The sequence below is a fragment of the Anomaloglossus baeobatrachus genome, chromosome 11 (genome assembly GCF_048569485.1).
Source record: "Anomaloglossus baeobatrachus isolate aAnoBae1 chromosome 11, aAnoBae1.hap1, whole genome shotgun sequence".
NCBI lineage: Eukaryota > Metazoa > Chordata > Amphibia > Anura > Aromobatidae > Anomaloglossus > Anomaloglossus baeobatrachus.
In genome coordinates this window covers 82,342,648-82,365,305 of record NC_134363.1, presented here as the reverse complement: position 1 = coordinate 82,365,305, position 22,658 = coordinate 82,342,648, and the positions used below count along the sequence as shown (strand labels likewise).

General features: G+C 48.1%; 1 protein-coding gene across 4 annotated transcripts in view; it reads right to left on the bottom strand.

The window, feature by feature from the left end:
• Positions 1–22,658, bottom strand: part of LOC142256719 (uncharacterized) — a 55,630-nt gene that overhangs the window by 8,397 nt on the left and 24,575 nt on the right. The window contains exon 2 of one of the 4 annotated variants that reach the window (XM_075328571.1): positions 6,321–6,399. The exons of 2 other annotated variants lie outside the window; for them this stretch is intronic. The gene's annotated coding sequence lies outside the window, so the exon portion shown is untranslated. Of the gene's footprint in view, positions 1–5,291; positions 5,431–6,320; positions 6,400–22,658 lie in introns of all 4 variants that reach the window. One more of the 4 variants, XM_075328572.1, reaches the window with a different exon arrangement.

Genomic DNA, 22,658 nt, shown 5'->3' with positions numbered 1-22,658 from the left:
GGTCAAGCGCTGGACACAGTGTCCAAAGGTAGACCCCCCGATTTCCAAACTTGCAGCTAGATCCATAGTTGCAGTGGAGGATGGCGCTTCACTTAAAGATGCCAATGACAGACAGATGGACCTTTGGTTAAAATCTGTCTATGAAGCTATCGGCGCGTCGTTTGCTCCGGCATTCGCAGCCGTATGGGCACTCCAGGCTATTTCAGCTGGCTTAGCAAAAGTGGATGCTATCATGCATCCAGCAGTGCCGCAAGTGGCGCACCTTACCACGCAGATGTCGGCGTTTGCGTCTTACGCTATCAATGCGGTCCTAGAATCTACCAGTCGCACCTCAATGGCGTCCGCCAATTCGGTAGTTTTGCGCAGAGCCTTGTGGTTAAAGGACTGGAAAGCAGATGCTGGTTCCAAAAAATGTTTAACCAGTTTGCCTTTGTCTAGAGATAGACTGTTTGGCGAGCCATTGGCTGACATCATTAAGCAGTCCAAGGGTAAAGACTCCTCTTTACCACAACCCAGAACATCCAAACCTCAGCAGAAAAAGTGGCAGCAGAGGTTTCAGTCCTTTCGAGGTTCGGGCAAGACACCGTTTACCTCGTCCAAAGGGACTCAGAGGACGCAAAGAAACTCAGATTCGTGGCGGACTCACACACGCCCCAAGAAAGCAAATGGAGGTACCGCTTCCAAAGCGGCTACCTCATGACTTCCAGCCCCCCCCTCCGCATCGCCGGTCGGGGGCAGGCTCTCCCGCTTTTCCGGCATTTGGATGTCACAGGTCAAAGACCGGTGGGTGACGGACATTTTGTCTCGCGGGTACAGAATTGAGTTCAATTCTCGTCCTCCAGCTCGGTTCTACAGAACCTCCCCACGTCCAGACCGAGCAGATGCTCTGCTGCAGGCGGTGGGCTCCCTAAGAGCGGAAGGAGTGATTATCCCAGTCCCTCCTCAGGAACAAGGGCAAGGATTTTACTCCAATCTCTTTGTGGTTCCAAAAAAGGACGGCTCGTTCCGTCCTGTTCTGGACCTAAAACGGCTCAACAAACATGTGCACGCCAGGAGGTTCCGGATGGAAACCCTCCGCTCTGTCATTGCCTCAATGTCCAGAGGAGACTTCCTTGCCTCAATAGACATCAAAGATGCTTATCTCCACGTGCCAATTGCTACAGAACATCAACGTTTTCTACGTTTTGTGATAGGAGACGACCATTTTCAGTTCGTAGCTCTTCCATTTGGTCTGGCGACAGCCCCACGGGTCTTCACCAAGGTCATGGCGGCGGTGGTAGCAGTTTTGCACTCTCAGGGACACTCGGTGATCCCTTACCTAGACGACTTATTGGTCAAAGCTCCCTCTCAGGAGGCATGTCAGCACAGCCTGAATGCTACGCTGGAGACTCTACAGTCTTTCGGATGGATCATCAACTTTCCAAAGTCGATCCTATCACCGACTCAGTCACTAACGTATCTTGGCATGGAGTTTCATACTCTAGCAGCGATAGTGAAGCTTCCGCTGGACAAGCAGCGGTCACTACAGACAGGGGTGCAATCTCTTCTGCAGGACCAGTTGCATCCCTTGCGGCGCCTCATGCATTTCCTAGGGAAGATGGTGGCAGCCATGGAAGCAGTTCCCTTTGCGCAGTTTCATCTGCGCCCACTTCAATGGGACATTCTCCGCCAATGGGACGGGAAGTCAACGTCCCTGGACAGGAAAGTCTCGCTTTCCCAGACGGCCAAAGACTCTCTACAATGGTGGCTCCTTCCCACCTCATTGTCTCAGGGAAGATCCTTCCTGCCCCCATCCTGGGCAGTAGTCACGACAGATGCGAGTCTGTCAGGGTGGGGAGCAGTATTTCTCCACCACAGGGCTCAGGGGACGTGGACTCCGCAGGAGTCCACCCTTCAGATCAATGTTCTGGAGATCAGAGCAGTGTATCTTGCTCTACTGGCCTTCCAACAGTGGCTGGAAGGAAAGCAGATCCGAATCCAATCGGACAACTCCACAGCGGTGGCATACATCAACCACCAAGGAGGGACGCGCAGTCGGCAAGCCTTCCAAGAAGTCCGGCGCATTCTAATGTGGGTGGAGGACAGAGCATCCACCATATCCGCGGTTCACATTCCAGGCGTAGAAAACTGGGAAGCAGACTTCCTCAGTCGCCAGGGCATGGACGCAGGGGAATGGTCCCTTCACCCGGACGTGTTTCAGGAAATCTGTCGCCGCTGGGGAGTGCCGGACGTCGATCTAATGGCGTCTCGGCACAACAACAAGGTCCCGGCATTCATGGCGAGGTCGCGCGATCAAAGAGCTCTGGCGGCAGACGCCTTGGTTCAAGATTGGTCGCAGTTTCAGCTCCCATACGTGTTTCCGCCTCTGGCGCTCTTGCCCAGAGTGCTACGCAAGATCAGATCCGAGTGCAGCCGCGTCATACTCGTCGCTCCAGACTGGCCGAGGAGGTCGTGGTATCCGGATCTGTGGCATCTCACGATCGGTCGACCGTGGTCACTGCCAGACCGACCAGACTTACTGTCCCAAGGGCCGTTTTTCCATCAGAATTCTGCGGCCCTGAACCTGACTGTGTGGCCATTGAGTCCTGGATCCTAGCATCTGCTGGATTATCTCAGGAAGTCGTTGCCACAATGAGACAAGCTAGAAAGTCGAATTCGGCTAAGATCTACCACAGAACGTGGAAGATTTTCTTGTCCTGGTGCTCTGCTCAGGGAGTGTCTCCCTGGCCATTTGCATTACCCAAGTTTCTTTCCTTTCTGCAATCGGGGTTAGAAAAGGGCTTGTCGCTCAGCTCCCTTAAAGGGCAAGTTTCGGCACTATCCGTGTTTTTTCAGAAGCGTCTAGCACGTCTTCCTAAGGTGCGCACGTTCCTGCAGGGGGTCTGTCATATTGTGCCCCCGTACAAGCGACCGTTAGATCCATGGGATCTGAACAGGGTACTAGTTGCTCTCCAGAAGCCGCCCTTCGAGCCTCTGAAGGAAGTTTCCTTTTCTCGGCTGTCGCAGAAAGTGGCGTTTCTTGTTGCGATCACATCGCTTCGGCGAGTGTCTGAGCTGGCAGCTCTGTCATCTAAGGCTCCCTTCCTGGTGTTCCACCAGGACAAGGTTGTGCTGCGCCCCATTCCGGAGTTTCTTCCTAAGGTCGTATCCTCTTTTCATCTTAATCAGGATATTTCCTTGCCTTCTTTTTGCCCTCATCCGGTTCACCGGTATGAAAAGGCCTTACGTTTGCTAGATCTGGTGAGAGCACTCAGAATCTACATTTCCCGCACGGCGCCCATACGCCGTGCCGATGCACTTTTCGTCCTTGTCGCTGGTCCGCGCAAGGGGTTGCAGGCTTCTAAAGCCACCCTGGCTCGATGGATCAAAGAACCAATTCTAGAGGCCTACCGTTCTGCGGGGCTTCCGGTTCCTTCAGGGCTAAAAGCCCACTCCACCAGAGCCGTGGGTGCGTCCTGGGCATTACGCCACCAGGCTTCGGCTCAACAGGTGTGCCAGGCAGCTACCTGGTCCAGTCTGCACACTTTCACCAAGCATTATCAGGTGCATACCTATGCTTCGGCGGATGCCAGCTTAGGTAGAAGAGTCCTGCAGGCGGCAGTGACACCCCCGTAGGGGAGGGCTGTTTTGCAGCTCTAACATGAGGTATTTATTTACCCACCCAGGGACAGCTTTTGGACGTCCCAATCGTCTGGGTCTCCCAATAGAGCGCTGAAGAAGAAGGGAATTTTGTTACTTACCGTAAATTCCTTTTCTTCTAGCTCTTATTGGGAGACCCAGCACCCGCCCTGTTGTCCTTCGGGATGTTTTTTTGTTGTTTGCGGGTACACATGTTGTTCATGTTGAACGGTTTTTCAGTTCTCCGATGTTATTCGGAGTTAATTTGTTTAAACCAGTTATTGGCTTCCTCCTTCTTGCTTTGGCACTAAAACTGGAGAACCCGTGATACCACGGGGGGGGTATAGCCAGAGGGGGAGGGGCCTTGCACTTTTAATGTAGTGCTTTGTGTGGCCTCCAGAGGGCAGTAGCTATACCCCAATCGTCTGGGTCTCCCAATAAGAGCTAGAAGAAAAGGAATTTACGGTAAGTAACAAAATTCCCTTCTTTTACTATTGATTCTACCATTTGAAAACATTTTGCAACATTGGTTAAATCCCACCAAGGTTAAAGGTGCTGGAAGAGACAGTAAGCGCAAATAGAGTCTGATCCTAAAACACTGTTAGCAAAGGTGCTGGAAGGGTAGACTCACCTGGTGTGGTTGTGAGAGTCACAATCACTGTAATGGTGTAAATATGGCTGCAGCAGAACCCACATGGAGAGGCAATTAAATATGGAGAGAAAAGGGTTAATAAACCACGCTACCGTAGAAAGGAGGATCCATGTAGAAGGAATGATTTTATTTGTCTACGTGTTTCAAAGCCTTATGGCTTCTTCCGCAGGACAAATCATATACAACTGTATATCGTATATGATTTGTCCTGAGGAAGAAGCCATAAGGCTTTGAAACGCGTAGACAAATAAAATCATTCCTTCTACATGAATCCTTTCTACGTCAGGGCGGTTTATTAACCCTTTTCTCTCCATATTTGAACTAAATTCCACCAGGGTAACATCTGAAAGTAGTTTGCATGTTCTCCCTGTGTTTGAGTGGCTTTCCTTCCACACTTCAAAGACATACTGATGCGGAACTTAAACTGTGAGCCCCAATGGGGATAGGATGCTCACGTCTATAACCACATCAAAAACTATTACATCTAGAATTTTGTATGACCTTCATAATTTTTAAGGACCACACCAAGTCTTCTACCAATGGAATGAACAAGTTGGCAGCCTATGTTTTTCCATTCTTCAAAAACTCTCTCTTTTAGAGCCTGGATGCTTGATGGGGAGTAATGCTCAACTTTTCTCTTCAGGTTCCTCCATGGTTGTTTCAGTTCAGTTCAGGACATATCTCTCAACTGACCACAATAGGCCACCTGATGCTCGTGTTATTGTGAACAACCTGCATAGACTAAATGTGCATTTAGAAGCAAGGTCACAGCAAACACAGGTACGAGCGTCATGTTTTGTGACGCTATATTGAATAGCATGTTAACACACCCCTGTCTGTAAGCGTGCTATTATGCTAAGAGGACGGACTAGTCGGGTGGTATAACGCCCTTGGGACTAGTCCCCTCGGTAATTAGCATATGATAAAAGATCTTTAGAAATACTTTTTCAAAAGATACCTTTATCTATGCTAGTATATACAGGGACGGTTAGGCAGATTCAAATGGTTTCTTTCCGCTCACCTATTCAGTGTCCATATTACTGGCTGTGAGTCCACTTGATACTGGGCGTTGCAGGGAAAACAAGACGTCGGGCAATCCAGGATACTCGTATGCAGAAGGAGATCCAGCACTCGTCCAGATAAAATACACATGGCGGAATCTGAAGAGAAAAGTTGAGCATCACTCCCCATCAAGCATCCAGGCTCTAAACGAGATAGTTCTTGAGAATGGAGAAACATTGATGTGGAGATAAGTTGTCAACTTGTTAATTCCATTGCTGGAAGACTTGGTGTGGTCCTTAAAAATCATGAAGGTCATACAAAATCCTAGATGTAATAGTATTTTATGTGGTTATATTATTATTTGCATCAACTGATGTGATTAAAACGTAAGAATTTGTAATGATAGTTATAATAACCTTATTTTCATGTTATATAGGGTATATGTTCTATGAAACTTAGTCTTGTCAAAGTTTTAGAAATTGTTATTGTATACAACAAGTTATTGATTAATAACACACACACATATATAATATAAAGTATTTAATATATATTAAAAGCAGTTTAGGTGCGGTTTTCTGCCAAAAGATGCAGATTTGGTGCAGGCACTTGGTGTGTAAATTTCAGCAACTCTGCATCTTTTGACAAAAAAAAAAAAAGAAGTGGTTTTCTGCCAGGAGATGCAGATGTCATTGAAGTCATCTCATGACTCATAGTTATCATGAGGTGAGATCAATGAGTGCAATCAATTTACCTGAGGTGAGTTTTCTATGGTCACAGGTGGGGTACCATAATAATCTCAAGTTGTGACCGCTGATAAACTCAGTGACATCAGCGCTTACAGCTGAAGCTCAGTCAGTCTCTGCCTGAAGCCACAGTGGGCGGTCATGTTCTGTACACACTGCGACTTCAGTATGTAGCAGAGTCATGATCATTGTGAGAATTTGTGTGGATTACGTCGGACCTGGGTGTTTGGTGGGTTAAGAAATTGGAAACATAGGGTGTTTTATTTTGTATTTTATTTCAAATAAGGACATTTTTGTGTACTCACCGTAAAATATCTTTCTTGGAGCCTTTCATTGGGGGACACAGACAGTGGGTTATATGTTGTCTCCAGGGGAGGCTTGACACTAGATTTAAAAAAAAGAGTTAGCTCCTCCTCCCACAGCATATAACCCCGGCTAGGCGGGAACTAGCCCAGTTTGGTGTAAAAGCAGTAAGAAAAGGATAACCAAAACCACAAGGGTGGGAGCTGTGTCCCCCAATGAAAGGCTCCAAGAAAGACATTTTACGGTGAGTACACAAAAATGTCCTTTCCTTTCTCGCCTTTTCATTGGGGGACACAGACAGTGGGACGTCCCAAAGCAGTCCCTGGGTGGGAACTGAACTAACAACAGTGTATAACGTCAGGCTAAGAGCTGACTAACAACTGCAACAGTAGTGAACTCATATGAAAACACTGTCAGAACCGAGCAGTGGCCACTTATAAATGGGCCACTGCCGCCTGAAGAACTTGTTTTCCAAGAGCAGCATCCGCGGAGGCATGCGTATACACTCTGTAGAATTTAGTGAACGTGTGCACACTGGACCAGGTAGCGGCCTTGCAAAGTTGGGCTGCCGAAGCCTGATGGCGGATAGCCCAGGAGGCACCCACTGCCCGTATAGAATGGGCACGCACAGATTGAGGGGGAACGGCACCTCGTGCCTTGTATGCCTCACAGATGGCAGTCCTGATCCATCAGGAAATCGTGGATTTAGATGCTGGGTTGCCCTTCTTGTGTCCTACTGGGAGGACGAAAAGGGCATCGGACTTGCGCAACGGCGCTGTCCTGGAAATGTAGGTCCGCAAAGCCCTGACAAGATCCAGATTGTGAAGGGCTTTCTCAAAGGAGTGGACCGGGGCCGGGCAGAAAAACGGCAACACAATGTCCTCGTTCAGGTGGAAAGAGGATACGAACTTCGGAAGGAAGGCAGGGGAAGGCCGAAAAACCACCTTTTCATGATGGAATATCAAGTAAGGTGAACGACAGGAAAGCGCTGCCAGTTCGGACACTTGCCTGATAGAGGTGATAGCGACTAAAAAGGCAACTTTCCAAGATAGTCTTTGAAGAGAGATTTCTCACAGAGGTTCGAAGGGAGGAAGTTGAAGAACTCCCAGAACCAGATTCAGATCCCAGGGATCCAAGGGGTGGCGATAAGGAGGGACCAAATGCGCTACCCCTTGAAGGAAGGTACGGACCTGAGGGCGAGAAGCCAGCTGCTTCTGGAAAAAAAATCGACAAGGCAGAAACTTGTCCTTTAAGGGTACTGAGAGCAAGACCCGAGTCCAGACCGTCTTGCAGTAAAGCAAGAACGTTAGAGATTGAAAAGGTCAGGGGTGACCGACCATGACGGTCACACCAGGCAAGATAGGTCTTCCAGGTCCTGTGGTAAACGCTGGCGGAGGAAGGCTTCCGAGCATTAAGCATAGTATGAACTACCCTGGAAGAAAACCCCGATCTGGCTAGAATTAGGGATTCAAGCGCCACGCCGTCAAATGCAGCTGTGCCGAATTCTGGTGGAATATTGGCCCTTGCGACAGAAGATCGGGTCGGGAAGATGCCAGGGAGTGTCGCTGAGAAGTTGGAGGAGCTCTGGGTACCAGGCCCTCCTGGGCCAGTCCAGGACCACGAGGATCACCGGAATTCCCTCCGCTTTGATTTTCTTGATTACTCTCAGAATGAGAGGAAACGGAGGGAAGATGTAGGGCAGGCGGAACTGCGACCATGGAAAGACTAGAGCATCGGAGCCTAACGCTAGCGGGTCTCTCGACCGCGATATGAAGGGACGTATTTTGGCATTCATTCGAGACGCCATGAGGTCCACATCCGGGAGCCCCCAACGAAGAGTGATCTGATGGAAAACTTCATCGTGGAGGGACCATTCTCCCGCCGCTAGACCTTGCCTGCTGAGAAAGTCTGCGGCCCAGTTGTCTACCCCTGGGATATGGACAGCTGATGTGCAGAGAGCGCTCGGAAGGAGACCAGCGTCCCTGAACAGTGTGGTGGAGAAACACCGCCCGCCCCCCAGCCTATCAGGCTGGCATCCGTCGTGACAACTTGCCAGTGGACCGGGCGGAAGGACTTCCCTTGAGATAGGGATGAGACTTGAGTCCACCAGACGAGGGAACTGAGCGCAGACCGAGACAGGTGGACTGACCGGTCCAGGGAAGCTGGATTCTTGTCCCAGGAGGATAGAAGATCCAGCTGTAGAGGGCGCAGATGGAATTGGGCAAAGGACACGGCTTCCATGACCGCCACCATTTTGCCTAACACTCTCATTCCGTTCCGAAGGGATGTGTGACGGCGAGAGAGGAGGGATTGCGCAGCCCGAATCAGGGAAGCCCTCTTGTCCTCTGGAAGGAAAACCCGGGACTGAGCCGTGTCTATCAGCATACCTAGGAAGGTGATGCGCTGATGGGGAATGAGGGATGACTTGTTGAAATTGACAAGCCACCCTAGCCTTGACAGGGTGTCTAGGCAAATCTGCACGCTTTCTGAGCAAACGTGAGGAGAGCTCCCTTTGACCACAAGGTCGTCCAAGTAGGGAACGACCAGGATGCCTCTGGGGTGTAAAATGGACATGACGGCCGCCATGACCTTTGTGAAGACCCGAGGCGCAGTAGCTAGTCCAAAGGGAAGGGCCCTGAATTGGAAAATGACGGTGTCCTACGGCAAAGCGAAGGAACCGTTGATGAGAGACACATATGGGAATGTGTAAATAGGCATCTTGAACGTCTATGGAAGCTAGGAATTCTCCAGGTTCCATGCGGCTAGCACTGCTCTCAGAGATTCCATTCGGCAAGTACGAATGCGTACGAATTTGTTTAGCCGTTTGAGGTCCAAGATAGGGCGGACAGAGCCATCTTTTTTGGGACCAACAAAAAGGTTTGAATAGAAACCTTTGCCGCGCCGTTCCAGAGGCACTGGAATGATAACGTTTGCCTTTTGTAAAGAAGCTATGGCCTGAATTAAGGCCTGGTTTTGCGTCTTGGACTTTGGGAGACGAGAACGCAGAAACCTGGTGGCCGGCAAGGAATGGAAATCTATCTTGTAACCCGAGGTGACGATTTCTCGAACCCAGGCATCGTGTGTTCTAGCCAGATATCCCGGAAAAGCAGAAGCCGTCCTCCCACAGAGTCGGATCTGCAGGATACCTGGCATCATGCTGAGGGGGCCTGTACAGATCGAGGTCCCTTGGATTTGGACTGCTTGGAGTGGGAACGCCAAGAAGAGCCCCTTGAGGGATCGGATCCTTGATCTGAGAGTTGGGACAGTCCTTGGGCCGATGGCGTTTGGGGAGCCGGCCGAAAGGACCGCCTGCGCCAGGAAGATTTTTTGAGATTTCTGGCTACAGGCCGCTTTTGTGGTAGAATGGTACTTTTACCACCCGTCGCCTCAGATATGAGCTTGTCCAGGGATTCACCAAATAGACGAAGACCCTGGAAGGGAAGTGTGGACGGGGACTTTTTGGAGGCACTGTCCGCATTCCAGATTTTTAGCCACAGAACCCTGCGGGCGAAGACAGCATTGGCTGCCGTTAGGGCTGACCAGCTGGCTGCATCTAGAGAGCCGTGAAGAAGATAATTAGAGGCGAGAGAGAACAATCAAGAATCTCAAGAGCCTCCGGAGGAATATTGCAAGGGCGGAGCAACTTGCGCAAGTTCCTACTCCACACGCTCATAGCTCTAGCCACCCATGTTATGGCAAACAGGGGGCGTAGAGAGGAGCCCGAAGCCTGAAAAATAGATTTGACCGTAGCATCAACTGCGCGGTCAGACGAGTCCTTAAGAGACGCGTTGTCTGAAACAGACATAACCGTGTGTTTAGCCAGTCTGGATACTGGCGGATCCACCACGGGGGGTACCGACCAGGGCTTAACCATTTCCGGGGGAAAGGGATAAGCGAATGAAGAGGAGGATTTTTTATTAAACCTCCTATCAGGGTGATCCCACCGTTTAGATACGATTTGATGAAAAATCGGATCAGGGGCAAGGACTTAGGTGGCTTCTTGGCTCGCTTGATTGCCGACTGAGAAGTCGGGTCCGAGGGCTGATCAGAAATCGACAGAGAGTGATTGACAGCCGCTATCAGAGTGTCTTCCATATGCCTAGACTCAGAAGGGACATCTGAATCAGAGTCAGAGTCTCGGGAATCGTGACTACTAAAGGTCACGGAGTCTGAGTCAGACTGACCATCGTGTGAGTCAAATGAGGCGGAGCGAACGCAATGGCGCCTTTTCGAGACAGCCTTTTTACGTACTGGGAATGATATACCAGACGAAGGCGGGCTCCCCTTAGGGAGCTGAGCCGGGGGGAGGCTGTGGGAGCCTATGGAAGGCTGAGATATCTGAGCGGCCAGGTCATCTAACCTTTTAGACATCAGAAGAGCCCATGCAGGGATAGCCTCCTCAGATGGGGGTGCTGCCTGAATGGCGGCCGGGGCCGAACCCACAGATTGCACGACCCCCTGGTCCGGCAACGCCTGTTGTGACATTGTAGTAGGGGCATCGCAGCCTCGGCAGAGTGGATAGCTTCGCCCATTGGGAAACGAGCTGCCACAGGAGGTGCAAGCATAGTACAGGTCCATAGAGGATGCCTGGGAAGCTCTATCACCCTTGCGGTTTTTACGCATGTCAGCAACAAACGTATAATTATACTGTGAGCCTTTAGCAGTATTACACTACTGTGGGTGAGAAGCTACTAGCAGTATTAGAAAGGGACTGCTATACAGAGCTGGTATATACCAAAAGTAAAGCGGCATACACTGCCAAACAGTCAGTATATACCTGCAGGCACAGTCAGTATATACCGCTAAAAGCTGATATACACCGCCAGCCAGCAGGCACACACCGCTAGGAAGACAGCGATATACCACTGAACAGAGCAGTATATAGTGCTGCAGAGCCAAGGAGGCGATCTCACCCGTGTCTGTCTGCTCCCCACATGTAATGGCGTCCAGTGTTCTCTGGCAGCATGGAGGGGAGAGACGGCCCACTTGAGGGAGCAGCTTCTAGAGCAGTGGAGGGGGCGTTGCTAAACATGCAGGCTGACGCCGGGAGCTAAATTAATGATGCTTCCCCGGGATCACGGCCTGCATCGCCCCACCGGCGCCATCTCAGGTGGCGGTCTGAATGCAGGGGACTGACTCGTCGTCTCCCTACCTGCCCTTGCTCTGTCTGAAGACGCGTCGGTCCTGGGATGCGGGGATCTCGGGGACGCATCTTCGGCTCAAGGCTAGCAGGTTCTCGGTTCTGCCTAGCCCTCTGGAGCTACCTCGGTGAGGTGCTTCCAGGGAGCCTGGAGGGGTACGCAGACCCGACCACTTGGGCGCGAGGGAAGACTGACTGACGGCTTTTGCATGTCAGGTTTCCTCTGCCCGTACACGGGGGGAACGGGGGTGGCAAGGCACCCTGGTATTGCCCCTATCAAAAATAGAATGAATAAGAAAAGAAAAACAAACTAAAAAGTAAAAATAAGCTGGGCTGAGGCACCTATGGTAGAGCTCAGTCCAGACATGTCAGCCTCCCTGCTGACACTAGGAAAAAACTAAGCTAGTTCCTGCCTAGCCGGGGTTATATGCTGTGGGAGGAGGAGCTAACTCTTTTTTAAATCTAGTGTCAAGCCTCCCCTGGAGACAACATATAACCCACTGTCTGTGTCCCCCAATGAAAAGGCGAGAAAGGAAAATTATTTTTTCAGTGTTTCTGTTTATTTATTTTCACTTACAGGATTAGTAATGGGGAGGTCTCATAGTTATGCCTAACTTGTGCTTTTGGAGATTTGAACCCCAAAAATCGTTGAGTGGGTTATTCCCTCTACTGTAATGTCATACATGGGAGCGCTAATTGCAATTTAGGTACTCTGTGGGGCTCAAAAGGGAGGCGGTGCATGTGGATGCATAGATGTCACTGGATTTTTTTTGTGTGGCAATGAAGTTATTATACCCTTAATTACTAGGGGTAATTGGGGTATAAAAAATATTGCAAAAGTAATGTCAATTTATTTATAAAATAGGATGTCTTAGACCAAAGGGGTTTTAAAAGGAAATGTGACAAAAAAATTCAACAATTGAAAAAAATGTAAAGTATTAATGTTTTAATTATAAAAGTGTTTTGTTTTTTTTTACCAGTTAAAAAAAAAATCTGAAAAATAATTTAAGAAAGGTTTGATACTTTCCACTTTTAAACAATAAGGAGAGCAGTAGCTGAAATTTCCCATGAACGTTAGTGTAACGTTAGCGCATATTACGAATGCAGAAAAAGTGGGCTTGATCTGCTCACGTGTGATGTCACTGCTCGCCTCCCCTTCTGGGTATTTACAAAAAGATAAATAAGAATAAAGTTTAGGTTCAGAGAATAGAGACATTTTGTTGGTGACTGCAAAATGACACTGAGATGTGGACAGTGTCACCAAGGATGGCAGTGTAGAATCTGTTCATTGGTGCTGCTTGGCGTATCACGTGCTGTGACTACATACGTGGAGTATAACTTGCTGGGATTACAAACGTGTAGTGTATCACTTGCAGGGAAAAGATATTAAGCTCTGCAGGCTGTATCACACATGATGGATTAGATAGCGCCTCTGGGCTGTATCACAAATGATGGAGATTAAATACGTGGCAATGCGGGCTGTCATCAGATGATGGTTTTAGACAAACTGCACTGCAGGCTGTATCAGAAAAGACCTGGGATCAGATAAGCCGCTCTCCTATTGCAGTGTAAAGCCTCAATAGTATGGGCGTAACTAATAGGCTGCTAGCCAGACACTGTGCACCCACATGTGTGAATGGTGCTCCAAACAAGTCTATTTTGTGTGAAATTTTATCACCAAGCAATCTCCACCTCCATGGATTGGTATTTTGCGAGTGGTTGCTCCATTGGTGTTTTGTCCCTGTGATGCCTCCATCTTTATTAACCCCTTAAAGACAGCGGGCCGTAAAATTACGTCCTAGCGGTCTGCCGGCGGCAGCATGCTGCGATCGGCGCACATCTCAGCTGATTTTCACAGCTGAGATGTGTGCCTGCTAGGCACGAGCAGAATCGTTATCTGCTCGTGCTGTTTAACCCCTTAAATGGCACTGTCACTATGTGACAGCGCCATTATAAGCGCGATCGCGGTAAAATTTTACTTACCGCCTGATACCGGAAGTCACGTGACGCGATCACGTGACTTCAGGTAGTTGTCATGGTAGCACAGGGTCATGTGATGACTCCTGTACGTAGCAACTGCGCAAAAATGGTACCGTTAAAAACGTCAGCTCGAGACGCAAAAAATAAGCCGTCACTGAGCCATTGATCCCGAAAAATGAGAACGCTAGGGTCACGGAATATGGCGTAAAACGTGCGCCACTTTTTTCGGACAAACTTCCAATTTTTTTTAACCCCTTATATAAAAGTAAACCTATACATGTTTGGTGTCTACGAACTCGCACTGACCTGAGGCATCACACCCACACATCAGTTTTACCATATAGTGAACACAGTGAATAAAATATCTCAAAAACAATAGTGCTATCGCACTTTTTTTGCAATTTTTCTGCATTTGGAATTTTTTTGCCGTTTTCCAGTACACTATATGGTAAAACTGATGGTTTCATTTAAAAGTACAGCTCGTTCCGCAAAAAATGAGCCCTCACATGACCATATTGACTGAAAAATAAAAAAGTTACGTCTCAGAAAAAGAATAGCGAAAAAAAAAAACGGAAAGCGAAAAATCGGCCGGTCGTGAAGGGGTTAAAAGGAACCAATCACCAGGATTTTCGTATATAAGCTAAAGCCACTGCTATACTGGCACTATCAGGCTGATTCTCTACATATCTGTAGTGGTCAGCTCGGATGTTTAGGTTTTGAAAACCAAAAAAGTGAAGTTAAAGGGGTGGCTCACCCATTTTTTTTATTTTCTGTATGAGTTCTACTTACCATTCTAGGCGTTTTCTCCATTGGCTTCTGTTTCCATTTCTGGCACTAAGCGGCGCTATCCTGCACGCTCAGTGCCTGTCACATGACCCCCTGGAGCTGTGGCCGCCAGTATCCTCTGACGTCCCGGCAATTCCGGGCTCTCAAACTTGTCGGGTACGTCAGAGGAGGCTGCACCACTCAGATTGAGTGACAGGGCTGTGGGCGGTGACTACCGCACGTCACAGCCCAGCATCGAGGGGAGGAGCCGGAGGACGTCAGAGTGGAGCCGGCTAAGCGTCCTGCAGATGGTGAGGCACGGGGCACCAGTGTGCAGTACAGGGGAGGTTCTTCAGCTGAAATCCCCCCCTGCACGTAAGTATATGATCACACTCTCCACCCGCCCGCTCTGCTGCGATGTCAGGAGAGCGGCCGGTGTCGGACAGTGTGATCATGTGCTCCTCCCAGCAGCACTGCAGGATGCAGCAAGACACTGACAGGCATGTCACCGCTGTGCTCTGCCATCTGTCCTGCTGCATGGGACCAACTGTCTGCACTCTGTCACCTGCACCACAAGTCACAGAGTGGAGACAGTTAATGACAGAGCACCTCTGCCCCCCCCTTCTTCATTCCCCACTCTCTTCTCTCCCCCCACTCTTCTCCCCCTCCCCTCTTCCCCCTCTTCTCTGCCCCCCTCTTATCCCCCTCTCCTCTCCCCCCTCTTTTCCCTCGCTCCCTCTCTTTTCCCTCGCTCTCTTTTCCCTCGCTCTCTCTTCCCTCGCTCTCTTTCCCCCCCTTGCACTTCCCCCCCTTGCTCTCTTTCCCCCCCTCACTCTCTTTTCCTCCCCCCCTCGCTCTCTTTTCCTCCCCCCCTCGCTCTCTTTTCCTCCCCCCCCTCGCTCTCTTTTCCTCCCCCCCTCTCGCTCTCTTTTCCTCCCCCCCTCTCGCTCTCTTTTCCCTCGCTCTCTCCTGGCATGGTCAGTACAGAAATCTCTCCATCGTGGAGGGGTGAGAGGGAGTAATAAACATGAAGTCCCTACTGTGTCTGTGTATTTATTTCTAATAAAGTATTTTTCTCTGTGTGATGGCCTTTTTTTTTTTTTTAAACCCTTTATTGGAGATTCTTAATGGCCAGGTCAAACTTGGCCTGACATTAAGAATCTCGGGCTTTATACCAGCTGGTAAAACATAGCGGGTATTAACCCCTTATTACCCAGCGTGCCACCTGCCACCAGGGCCACTGGAAGAGTTGGATACAGCGCCAGAAGATGGCACTTCTATGAAAGCGCCATTTTCTGGGGCGGCTGTGGACTGCAATTCGCAGCGGGGGGCCCAGAAAGTTTGGGCACCCTGCACTGCAGATTCCAATCCCCAGCTGCCTAGTTGTACCTGGCTGGACTCAAAAATTCGGCAAAGCCCACGTCATTTATTTATTTTTTTTTTAAATTATTTCATGAAATTCATGAAATAAAAAAAAAAAAAAAGGGCTTCTCTATATTTTTGGTTCCCAGCCGGGTACAATTAGGCAGCTGGGGGTTGGGGGCAGCCCGTAGCTACCTGCTGTACCTGGCTAGCATACAAAAATATGGCGAAGCCCACGTCATTTTTTTAAAAAAGTTTTCAGGCAAAAACCTTTATAAGAAAAAAAAAAAATAAAAAATAAATGCTTCCCTGGATTTCTATTGCCAGTGAAAGTAACAGCAAGCAGCGGGGGTAAGCAGCCAGTAGCTTTGGGTTACCCTTAGCAATAGAAAATGCAGCGGGAGCCCACAAACAATGTGATTTTTTTTATTATTTTTAATGAATTTTTAAAAAAAAATTCGACATGGGCTTCGCCCATCGAGCACCAGAGCATTTTACTGCTCAATTCATCCCAAGTAATCAGATGACTCCAGTGTCGGCCGATTACTTGTTCTGTGTCCCCCTGCATCCATTGCAGCGTGTACGGGCTGTGAGGTCAGCGGAGTTCAGTCCAGCACTGGAGTCAGCTGATCTGAACTCAGCTGAACTCCAGCCTGCACACGCTGCGATGGATGCAGGGGGACATAGAAAAAGTAAGATCTAAGTCACACGGCGAGAAAAACAGTGCGAGTGGAGTGCGATAAAACATCGCATTCCACTCGGACCAATATTAGCCTGTGTGTCAGTGCACATGAGTGATTATTTTCTCAGCCCTAATTGGATCGAGAAAACACATTCAAGTGTAGGTGGTGAGAGAAAATCGCACTGCACTTGCGGTACATCGGTGGACTACGGAGGAGAGGGAGAGAAATCCCTCCCACCCCTCCTCAGTGCTGGCCCACCCCTCGAGTGGCGGACCGCCCCCCACAGCTGAGGTCTGCTCGCACACCTCGTCGGACCTCAGTCGCAGGGACACACGCATGACACTCAGCTCTGCTGTACTGAGCGTGAGCAGAGTGTAATGCGAGGGGATCGCAGTAATCCCCGTGTGGCCCCAGCCTGATCGGCCGACACTTGAGTCAGCTGATCTGAACTCAGCTGAACTCCTGTACACACAGCCCGCACACGGTTACATGTGATCGGCAGCAGGCAGTGACTGCTGTTAAGGCTACATTCACATGACCGTTCCGTTTTTGCGGGCCACAAAAAATGGTCCTTTTTTTTCACGGATTCATCCTAGTGGCATCCGTGTGACATCTGCGTGCCTTCCGTTTTTTTTGCGGACCGCAAAAAACGGAAGCAGCAAGAAAGATAAATAGATGAGTAGATCTAGAGATGGATAGATAGATATAGAGACAGAGGGATGAATGAATGAATGAATGAATGAATGAATGAATAGAGGGCTGGATAGATAGATAGATAGATAGATAGATAGATAAGAAAGACATATATAATGTCCTACCCCCCTGCCTATTCTAAGTTGGCACCCTTTTGTGACTTTCATGTGGCACTAAGGTGCTTAGTCTTGTATTTAGCCAAAAAATAAATAAATAATAAAAAAAAATGACATGCGGTCCCCCCATCTTTTGTAGCCAGCTAGGGTAAAGCAAACGGCTGCAGCCTGCAAACCACAGCTGGCAGCTGCACCTTGGCTGGTAATCCAAAACAAAGGGCACCCCACGCTGTTATTTTAAATTAACTAAATAATTTAAAACAAAAAACACGGGGTCCCCTGAAATTGGATCACCAAGCAAGGTAAAGCGGACAGCTGTGGTCTGGTATTCTCAGACTAGGGAGGTTCACCGTTATTGGACACTCCCCAGCCTAAAAATAGCAGGCTGCAGCCGCCCCAGAAGTAGCGCATCCATTAGATATGCCAGTCCTGGTGCTTCGCACCAGCTCATCCCGTTGCCCTGGTGCGGTGGCAAACGGGGTAATATATGGGGTTAATACCAGATGTGTAATGTCACCTGGCATCAAGCCCTGGAGTTAGTGATGTCAGGCGTGTATCAGATACCCGACATCACCAACCCAGGCAGTAATAAAAAAAAAAATAGGCAACAAACACATTTTTATTTGAAAAAACACTCCCCAACACATTCCCTCTTTCACCAATTTATTAGAAAGAAAAAGAAATCCAGGTCTGGTGTAATACAAGGGGGTCCCACGATGATCCATACCATAGTCAATGTCCCAGTCAATGAAGTACAGAATGTTCCCTATTTGCTGGGAGAGCCGTGCAGTGACCTGAGTTAACATCAATAGTTCAGCCCAGGTCACTGCAGGGCATGACGAGTGCTGCTATCAGGAGGTTAGTGAGGTATATTACCTGCGATGATCGCTAAACTCCTGACAGCAGCGCTGTCACCGAGTTCAATGACCGCCGCCTTCAGAAACAAAGTATCGCGAGCGGACCGTGACATTACCACTAGTCACAGTCTCGGGTCGACAGCGAGAGGTGATGTGACAAGCGGCGGGCATAGAAGGCAGTGACGACCGCTGACGTCAGGAGGGCAGGACTTCATCACCGTAGGTAATGAACTTACTAACCTCCTGACGGTAGCGCTTGTCATCCCCGCGGCTGCTGACACTGCAGTGCGGGCCGCTGCTGACACTGCTGAGTGGGCAGCCGCGGGGCTGAGGCTGGAGCGGGACACTGACTGCACGGGCACCCAACGGAAGTCACATGGAAGTGCTTCCGTGTTGCTTCCGGGAATTTTGCGGACCCATTGACTTGTATTGAGTCACGGTTCGTTATTACGGAACAGAATAGGACATGTTCCATAATAACGGAGCGGACATACGGCATCCGATGTGTTTTTTTTTTTGTAGGATCGGATGCACATGGAGGTGCTACCGTGTACCATCCGATTCTACACAAAAGACATTGAAAAGATGGTCCTGTCCGTGGGGCCGCAAAAAACAGGAACTGACCAGGACAAACGGAACGGTCATGTAAATGAGCCCACCTGCAGCCATTGCAGCGTGTGCGGGCTGTGAGATCAGGAGTCAGCTGACTCCAGCGACGGCCGATAAATTCTGTGTCCCGCTGCAGAAGGATCCGGTAAAATAACGGTTGCATGCGCTGCACATTTAATCCACAGGATCCGGTCATATGCGGTTTGCGGATGATACGGACGACACACAGACTAGGCAAGAGGGAAAAAAGCAATCTCATCACCCCGTCACTTTTTTTTCCCCCAATTATTTTTTCACATGTTGCGCCGGCTAATAATCATAATTTCTGTACACACACACACTTACACACACTCACACACACTCACACTCACACACTTTCTTCCCCTGGTTGTGCAGAGCTGGGAGCTGCTGCTGTCTGTGTGATTTCTCTCAGTGCATCCACACAGGGAAGAGGCAGGGAGGAGGCTTTGGGTGGAGAGCTGAGGGGGGTGTTACACAGAGTGGGTGTGTTAGATAAGCTAGACACCGCCCTAGAGCCACAAAGAATTCTGGGACTTGTAGGAACTGAACACAGGAAGTAAGAGGAGAGATTAACCCCATCAGAGCTGGAGCCAGCAATGAGCATGTGTTGCTAGTGCACAATAAAAGGTAATTTTGCTGAAAAAACATAATAGATGTGTTGAGGGGCACATAGTAGCAAGATTTATCTGAAAAAAAATCAGTTTTGGTAACTGGACAACTTCTTTAATAAAATGAACAGCTACTTGAGTGACATGAGCAAAGGAGCATATATATGTATATAACTATATATTTATAGTTATCCCCTCCGTTAGAATTAGCATAAGTATTATACAAATGATTCACTTTGTGAATGACCTGTGTGAGGTCATACCCATATGACCTGGCTGGTATCCAGCTTTGGTGGCTGAGGCCCCGTCCCTTCTGGTCACTTGGGTATGACCTCACACAGGTCCTTCACAGACAAACCTGTAAGACTTTAATTTTTCAGAATCTGGGGCTCTTTGATGACTTTTTTGATCCCTGAGCAGGCGTTTTTACTGATACTATTTTGGGTTAGATACAATGTTTTGATTGACTCATTTATGAACGCAGAAATACTAAATGTGTATTTTTTTTATAATTGTTTTATTTGAAATTGGGCAAAAAGGGGATGATTTACATGTGTCTAATTTTTTTTTCAGATTCTTATAACTCATTTTTTTTTTACTGTATTTAACCCTTTTGCACCAGAGCCTGTTTTTGCTTTCGTGATTGGGCCAATATTTTCATTTCTGACAAGTGTCACTTTGATAGGTTATAACTCTAGAACGCTTCAACGGATTCCGGTGATTCTGAGATTGTTTCTTTTTTTGTGACATATTGTACTTCAGGATAGGCGTAAAATTAAGATGATATTTTGTGTTTATTTGTGAAAATATTGGAAATTTAGCGAAAATACTTGAAATGTTGCAATTTTCAAAATTTTTATTTTTATATCCTTAAACCAGAGAGTTAGGTCACATAAAATAATTAATAAATAACATTTCCTACATGTCTACTTTACATCAGCACAATTTCTCAAACATAACTTTTTTTTGTTAGGAAGTTAGAAGGTTTCAAAGTTCATCAGCAATTTCTTATTTTTCCAACAAAACCATTTTTTTAGGTGACAGGAAACACCCAAAAGTGACACCATTCTAAAAACTGCACACCTCACACTGCTCAAAACCACATCCAAGCAGTTTATTAACCCTTTAGATTTCATAGGAACCAAACCAATGTGGAAGGAAAAAATGGAAATTTTACTTTTTCCCACAAAAGTGTTACTTTAGCCTCATATTTTGCATTTTCACAAGGATATTAGGAAAAAAAATGCACCATACAATTTGTTGTGCGATTTCTTCCCAGTGTGCTGATACTTCATATGTGGTGGAAATCAATTGTTTGAGTGTATGTCAGGGCTCAGAAGGGAAGGAGCGCCATTTGAATCTTTGAAGGAGAAAAGAGAGGAGTGCACTACAACTGCATATATAAGAAAACAGGGTGCTGGAATGCAATGAGACATACAGTGCCTACAAGTAGTCTTCAACCCCCTGCAGATTTAGCAGGTTTGATAAGATGCAAATAAGTTAGAGCCTGCAAACTTCAAACAAGAGCAGGATTTATTAACAGATGCATAAATCTTACAAACCAACAAGTTATGTTGCTCAGTTAAATTTTAATAAATTTTCAACATAAAAGTGTGGGTCAATTATTATTCAACCCCTAGGTTTAATATTTTGTGGAATAACCCTTGTTTGCAATTACAGCTAATAATCGTCTTTTATAAGACCTGATCAGTCCGGCACAGGTCTCTGGAGTTATCTTGGCCCACTCCTCCATGCAGATCTTCTCCAAGTTATCTAGGTTCTTTGGGTGTGTCATGTGGACTTTAATCTTGAGCTCCTTCCACAAGTTTTCAATTGGGTTAAGGTCAGGAGACTGACTAGGCCACTGCAACACCTTGATTTTTTCCCTCTTGAACCAGGCCTTGGTTTTCTTGGCTGTGTGCTTTGGGTCGTTGTCTTTTTGGAAGATGAAATGATGACCCATCTTAAGATCCTTGATGGAGGAGCGGAGGTTCTTGGCCAAAATCTCCAGGTAGGCCGTGCTATCCATCTTCCCATGGATGCGGACCAGATGGCCAGACCCCTTGGCTGAGAAACAGCCCCACAGCATGATGCTGCCACCACCATGCTTGACTGTAGGGATGGTATTCTTGGGGACGTATGCAGTGCCATCCAGTCTCCAAACGTCACGTGTATGGTTGGCACCAAAGATCTCGATCTTGGTCTCATCAGACCAGAGAACCTTGAACCAGTCTGTCTCAGAGTCCTCCAAGTGATCATGAGTAAACTGTAGACGAGCCTTGACATGACGCTTTGAAAGTAAAGGTACCTTACGGGCTCATCTGGAACGGAGACCATTGCGGTGGAGTACGTTACTTATGGTATTGACTGAAACCAATGTCCCCACTGCCATGAGATCTTCCCAGAGCTCCTTCCTTGTTGTCCTTGGGTTAGCCTTGACTCTTCGGACAAGCCTGGCCTCGGCACGGGTGGAAACTTTCAAAGGCTGTCCAGGCTGTGGAAGGCTAACAGTAGTTCCATAAGCCTTCCACTTCCGGATGATGCTCCCAACAGTGGAGACAGGTAGGCCCAACTCCTTGGAAAGGGTTTTTGTGAGGTAAATCCGGAGATATGACGATAAATCATGATATTCAAGTTATGTCAGGAAGCCCTCTCCTGGTGTCACCCCCCCTTTCCTTCACACAACTCCTTCAATCAGAAAATTTACCACAGGGATAAACGGTTTGTTTAGCAGATAGGTGTCAAAGGAACTGGTCTGTGTTCCACTTACACCTCCATGGCCATCTCCTGTGATATGGAGATTAGATGATGTGGGAACAATGGACACAGGATGACTCCCTGCCGTGACTCTGTGGTAGGGGCTGCTATCTAATTAGCAAGCTTGGAAGTATCCAGACAGAACGACTCCAGGAAAATATGGTTCATATCTCGCAAGCCATATTTCCGATAAATATGGCAACCATAAAAATGGTGTCTCTGCATGCGGACGATGCTGGCACACCTTTTTTATGGGAGTAGGACATTGGGAAGTACCCCAGGCGTGATATCCGCCAATGGGGAACTAGTAGACAAGTCATGAGTCCTCTCGTTCTGTAGCTAAATTCATAACTGTCACAATGAGAGCGTTGGCGTCCGCCTACGACGCTCCCAGGCAAAGTTATGGCCCATATTCCATGTTGTGGATATTGTCCATAACTCCAGCCAGGGGTGGAGCAGTGCTCCCTCTGAGGTCACTAAGGTAGGAGGGGACCTGGATTTGCCCAGGTTGATAACCCTACTTCGGCCATTTTCCAGTGTTCTTTCGCTGGGGGTCACGTGTAGGAAACATCTGTGGGAAGGATCCTAGAAACCTGGTCTACAGCGCCCCCCTGTGGCCAGACGCACAAGGTAACTGCTGGAACTGTGTATGCCTGTTTGTAAACCATGCTTTGTCTGTAACTGTACTCTGACATATGTATATTCTGTAGATTCCCTATTGTATATATTGTAGTTCTAGTGTGCTTTAG